The sequence below is a fragment of the Lathyrus oleraceus genome, chromosome 6 (genome assembly GCF_024323335.1).
Source record: "Lathyrus oleraceus cultivar Zhongwan6 chromosome 6, CAAS_Psat_ZW6_1.0, whole genome shotgun sequence".
In the NCBI taxonomy this organism is placed as follows: domain Eukaryota; kingdom Viridiplantae; phylum Streptophyta; class Magnoliopsida; order Fabales; family Fabaceae; genus Lathyrus; species Lathyrus oleraceus.
In genome coordinates, this window is record NC_066584.1 from 68720789 (window position 1) to 68727585 (window position 6797).

A 6797-nucleotide genomic window follows, 5' to 3' on the forward strand; every position below is an offset into this window, starting at 1 on the left:
TTCTTCAATAAAAACTGAATATAGGGTATTGGTATATCTAATGTGTGAGCTCCAATGACTTTAATACTTGTTCAAAGATCTACATGTTAACTTTTCAAAACCTGCTTTTGTGGTTTGTGATAGCAAATCGGCCATTTACTTAGTTTATAATCCTACCTTTCATGAGAGGAGAAAACATATTGAGCTTGATTGTCATGTGATTAGAGAAAAACTTCAATTAAAACTCATATTTTCTACCTATCTCTACTACAACTCAAATGGGTGATATTTTCACTAAGCCATTACAGTATCAAGCTCTGTCACCAACTTTAGTCAAGTTGGGACTTTTTAGTATTCATAATCCAACTTTAGGGGGGTATATTAGCTTAAGTATATTCAATATGTAATGTATTTTTTTATTTTTGTACATAATATGGTGTATTTTATCTTGTATGTATACTTTAGCTCAATTTGTATTTAGTCAGGTAGTTAGAATCTCCAACCAACTAACTAACAAACTATGTATATGTATATATAGCATTTTACATGCTATCTATTAGTTAATGAAAACAATTAAACATTTCATAACTTTTCATATTCTACCATGGCATATGAGATCTTCATCATCAACACTTATGCTAATCCCAATGCATTCAATGGTTTTTCTTACAATATACCATACGAATTTTCATTTGTATTTTTAGAGTTAACTTAGTGTTAGTTACTCCCTCTATCCCAAACTATAATTCACTCTGGAAAAAAAATTACCCCAAAATATAAGTCATTTTACAATTTCAATGAAACATTAATGACATTTTTGCCAGTATACCATTTATTATTTATTAATATTTTTTCTCTCAATACTTTAAATATCTCTTTCATTTGTAATAAATGAAGTACAATATTGTAAACTCATAGATAGTTTCCCTTTCCCATACAACATTAGTTACATTTCTTAATTAATGTGAAATGTCCAAAACGTCTTATAATTTGGAACGAATAGAATATTATTGTAAAGATTGTTAGAGGATTTTTCTCTAACTAACTCTTCCAACCGAGCCTAAGTATTTTCAGCCATATCTGTATTTGGATAAAGAAATTAAATAAACATTTCTTCATTTTTTGTTTGTTTTTTATGATCTCATCATGATGAGAAGATATGCTTTCGTTGCACAAGTGTCAACATGGTATCAGAGAATGAGATTATTGTGATCACCTTTATCCTACTTATCTTTTCCTTATTTGTTATTCAGATTTTCTTCAGTATCCTATCTTCTTCAGAGTTTTTCTTTCTCCTTCTACCACCATACAATCCATACGTGGCATATTCTCATTTGGTACCTCGGATTAGTTTATCTTCTTGTTCTTATCTTAATCATTTCCAAGACTAACCCCTCATTTTTATTTTACGTTTCTCCCTCTTTATCTCCCAAACCCTCAGTTATCTCATATCTTAGAAAAAACCAACCATCATAATCATCCCTAAAACCTCATCTTCGTAACCATAACCACAAAATTCAACCAAAAAACTTCATCTCCATGACCACAACCAACTTCGTCTCAGACGATGATAACCACTAAAACCATTCTTGAACCCTTCATTGAAGATTCCACTTCATATATACCGACTACTCCGCGTGCAAAATCTCAACCATCTCAAACCTTTTATTCATCCATCATCAAGGAATCTCAAAATTTTCTAAAGATGATCATCAAGGCGATATCTCTCGTATCTCTGATATTCAAGAAGAGTTGTATTTCATCAGACAAGGCGTTAGCAACATCACACAATACTTTAGCACCCTCAAGAAGCTTTGGCAGGAGTATGACAATTTCAGACCTCTTCGTCATTGTACATGTAACATAACTTGCAATTGTCAAACCTTTCCAACCATCAAAGCCTACATAGAAAATGACTACGTCATCTGGTTTATTAAGGGGTTGAATGAGCAATATGCTCATGTCAAATCCCATATCATGCTCATGCACCCCCTCCATTCAATCAACAAACTTTTCTTCTTACAAAAAGAAAGACAAGAAAATAATCATCTTGATGATGGCAAAATCTTTGCTCACACAAACAAATCCTAGTTTCGTGGTCAATCAACTTAACAAGGTCCAAGAAATTTTAAAGCGGGAAGAAGACGGGGGAGAAATATTTGTTCCATATTGGAAAAAGCTCATTGTAGCCCAAGTTTCTCAAGAATATACATATCATGTTGAGTCCCACCACAATAATATTGAAGACCATTCTCAACACGACGATCACATTAACTTCACCCCATATCAGCAAAAAATGTCTCTTTAATCTCCTATAACAAACTTAGCAAACATCCCTCTAATATGCATCACTTTCTTTCAAGCTCTGACATTATACAAGGTAATCATGTATCCCTCAATTTTTTTACATCACTCTTCTAACCCTAATTGGATTATAGACATTGTGGCCATATATCATGTATGTCACTCCACATACTTATTTTCCCATTTAATTGGAATAAAAGATATACTAATTAGGCTTCCCAATTGAGCCATGATTAGGAATAAAAGATATGCTTTTAACTTCAACAACAATTTCTACCTTAATGATGTGTTGCACATCCTTGATTTTTCTACTAACTTTATATTTGTCCCTAGACTTACTCATCATCTTCATTGCAGTTTAATATTAACAACTTTTGGTTGTTTCATACAGAGGAACCATACCCTTATGACGATTGGTGCCTCTAAGATCTCTAATGGCTTATACATGCTCACATCCCCTGTTAATCCCATACACATTCCTTCTACACATATAACCCTACTATTTCCACCTGTGTAGTTAACATTTGTAATTTGTGGCATAGTTGTTTAGCCCACATATCTCATGATACTATTCTCGCTGTTAATATTTTTGTCCTTTATGTAACACTTCAAAAACTAATACTCCTTGTGATACTTGTGATACTTGATTCACATATATATATGAGGTCTCTTCCTAACCCCCGTCATATTAAGTCCTAAATATTTCTTGAATATTGTTGAAGATATTGTTGCATTTTCCTCGTGAAATTGAAATATGAAGCTTCCTTTTTAATAAAATATTTTTTCTTCTACATCCAAAACCAAATTGACAAAACTATTTAGTGTATATAGTCTGATAATGGCCTTGAAATCAATCTAGTTTTTTTTTACATTAATCATGGTATCCATCATTAAAATGTACGCAATGATACACCATAAAAAATGGCTTAGTTGAAATAAAACACCAACACCTATTAGGTGTTACTCATGCTCTTCTCTTTTAGTCCAAACTCGTTAAATTTGTTTAGGTCCATGCACTTCCCCATGTTATTTATATCATAAACAAATTGCCGTCAAAGCTTTTCAATTTTACTTCTCCTTTTCAATTACTTTATCATGATCAACCTAACTATATTGCTATGAAAGTGTTTGGATGTCTTGTGTTTGCCTATAGTATTAAAAGACTTATAACTTAAAATTGATCATAGGTTTAGAAATGTGTTTATATAGGTCTTAAAAATGATGTTAAAGTTCATATTTTATGTGAAATTCATAACAATTTCTTTTACCTTTAGAGACACCATTTTTTTGAAAATATTTACCTTTACCACACTACTTCTACTTCTTATAACACCATACCCAAGTCCACCCATCCTAATAATACCAACTTCTCTTTAGACTACTTAGACAATCTTGCATCCTCTCCTAATCGCCCCATAAATACACCCATCCCCATTTTGGACTTGGGCCTCTCTCATTTGAGCCCACAGGTCCACAAAAATCAGGTTATAAATTCAGAGTTTCAGTGAAACAAAATTTCATTCTATTCCTATTACCCTGTCTGGGAAAAAGATAGTGAGAGAAGCAAAACACTCTGAGGTTTCCTTGGAACAAAACCCTGGACAAAACCTGAAGAGAAACCTAGACAGAGAAAGTGAGAATTAATCTGCAGCAACCTCCAGGCAACTCTGAAAGGTTCATTCTGACTCACACACTTTCAGCTCAAGCAAACCCTAACATTGGTTTGCAAATCCAGCCGTGCCATTTGATTTCAACCGATCTCTCCAATCAGGTTTGCCCTATATCCATCATCTTTATGCCTTTAATTTGAATGCTCTAAATGTATGAGGTATTATGGGTGAATTTGATACCCTATTGATGCATGTGTTTGACAAGAGGTTTAGGCCTCCTACCCTTGGTTGCTTTTTGTGAGCTTTTTGTGAATTTTAATGGCATGATTCATATGGTTACATTTTGATTTGGGGGCAACTCTTGGTTACCCTATTTTGTTTCTCTAACCTGTTTGTTGAGTTTTGTTTTATGAGGGCTCATATGACTCTTGCAGAGATGGTTTGCCTGGTGTTCCACTTTATTTGTGGGATACTGCCTGGAGGTTTCATTCCGATTACCTATACTGACTCACTTTCTTTGATGGTGTTAGCTTGGGAGGATCTCAGGGTTTCCTTGTTCCGTTAATTACTGTTACTTCGGATCTTTATCCGTGTGGTACTTTTACATTTTCCCGTATTTTTACCGCTTTCTTAGCTGGAAGACCTCGATAGGAGGCAATGTTTTGTGTGTTTACTTTATGCAGGTTCCTTCGTCAAGGACTTCCTTTTTGCATGAGCATCCCTAACCCTACCAACTCATTGATTTTTCTTCTCCTAAGAACACGTTAACTCCTTCTACTACAGGCGAGTAAGTCTCCAAAGGTCGAGCATCCGTTAGATTGCGTAGTAACGTCGTTCGTCCAAAACCCAATCCATAACCCCGTAGTTAGCCGAACTACGGCTTGCTCTGATTCTCATTCCAGATGAGATACGTAGGCATAAGACGGGATGTCTTAGCGAGCACAATTACCCTTAACCCCTAGGTAGCCGAGCTACGAAGACTCTGATTCTCATATTCAGATGAGATACGTATGCAGTGGATGCGACATCCGTGCGAGTCATTTTCTTTTGACCCCTTTTTTTTAGTAAATAACACATTAGATAAACTCACACCCTTTAGACAAGAACTACAAAAGTGGATTCCGTAGAGTACTACGGATGCGTAGGGGTGCTAATACCTTCCCTTCGCATAATCGACTCCCGAACCCAAGATTTGGTTGCGAGACCCTGTCTTGTCCTTTCCTTTTTCCAGGTTTACTTCGAGCGTTTCCTTTCCCTCCTTTGGGATAAATAACTCACGGTGGCGACTCTCCTGTCTTTCTTCGCCGGTTTTTTTTTTCGCATTCCATTTTTCAGGTTGCGACACCTGGCGACTCTGCTGGGGACCCGGTTTCCCTAAGTGAGTCCCTCCTAGATTTTGTAGGTTGTTTGTTTATTGGGTGTTTATTCTTTTGTACAGTTATTTATCTTTCAGCATTTACCTGCTTTATGGCATTGTGTACATATGACTGTCGTATCTGCTGGTTCTGGTTGTGAGATGAGTTCTATACCCGAACTCGAGTGCACTTAGGATAGGAGAATGGCATAGTCTTGTTGACTTGTGTGGAGTTATTCCTTAGCAAGTTGACTTGCAAGCCCATTCACTTGGTGGAGGTCATGTTGGGATCAATAATGTCACACAAGTAAGTTGTGGTTAGACATTACTTTTTCCAATATAGACCTTAGAAGCCAAGGACCTTAGTTTACCAAACCCATCTTGGCTTATTCGTAGGACGTAGTGCGAAAGTCGTTCAAGTGTAAGATTTGATATAATTGTTACGCGATACTACACTCATAAGAGTCTCTCTTGAGAATATTTTTGGAATACGAGTAGTCGTTCCTCCGATAATATCCGAAAGATGGGATTATGACTATGGGAACCTTTTGTAGAACATGTTTGGCAGGTTTAAACCTTAGTACACTCCCTTTGGGTGGTTCTTAACCTAAACTCCATGCTCGTGACTTGCAACAAACCCTTGACTCATTGTTGATCCGTTCAGGTATCCTTAATATCAATGAAACTTGGGTGTTGATAAGATGTAAACCATAATCCACCAAAAATGGATGGTTGATATTAAGGATAACATGATCCATCCCAAGACCTTTGTTTGGTGTGCTTTGCTTGATCCTCTTAATTTCTCTCCAGGCAGTGCAACCTGACAGATGTTCAAGCGGATCCAGCAACTCTGATTGGCATGCCATTGCATTGCATAACATCATTTGCATATTTGCATCCAACATCTCATGCTTATTCATTTGCAGGGTATTCCCTTTTTAAGGGGGGGCCTTAAAATCGAATAAGCAGTGCATCGCATACCATACATACTAACCCTTGTTTGTTTTGCAGGTGTCACCGCAGTGTCTAATGTTTGTTCCCTGTTGCAGGCAGTTATTGGTCCCAAGCGAGTTCACAGGTACCCGACAAAGGAAAACCGTCCACGACTAGCAATGGACCAGATATAGAAAGAACTGGCTGATATGCGTGAAAGGATGGATCAGTTCATGACATTGATGACTGGTATGGCAGAAGGCCAGGTGAAGCTGAAGGAATTGGTTGAGCAACCGAGGCCCGATCCAGAGGTGGAAATACCAAGTGCTGAGGGGAACCCTAGTAACCCTAGGAACGCTGATAACCCTGTGAACATTGGAAACGCGGGTAACGCAAATGTTGATGGAAACCCGGGTAATGTTGGCAACACGGGAATGTCGGAAATGGTATTGGCGGAAGGTACAATGTGAATCAAGGAATTCGGATTAACGGGTGCCCCGTTACTGAAGATTATCAGTATGATCAATTCTCTGTGCACGACGAAGCTCACGAGACCACTCGCCGTATGGATGAGCTTGCTGAGAAGCTCAAATCTTTGGAGTCTCAAAATTCCTTAG

General features: G+C 37.0%; 1 long non-coding RNA gene across 1 annotated transcript; it reads left to right on the top strand.

Moving 5' to 3' along the window:
• Positions 1–1424: 1424 nt before the first annotated feature.
• On the top strand, positions 1425–2960 carry LOC127092918 (uncharacterized). The gene is made up of 2 exons (XR_007792327.1): positions 1425–2359; positions 2675–2960. It is a non-coding gene; the product is annotated as an uncharacterized LOC127092918 (long non-coding RNA).
• Positions 2961–6797: the final 3837 nt, after the last annotated feature.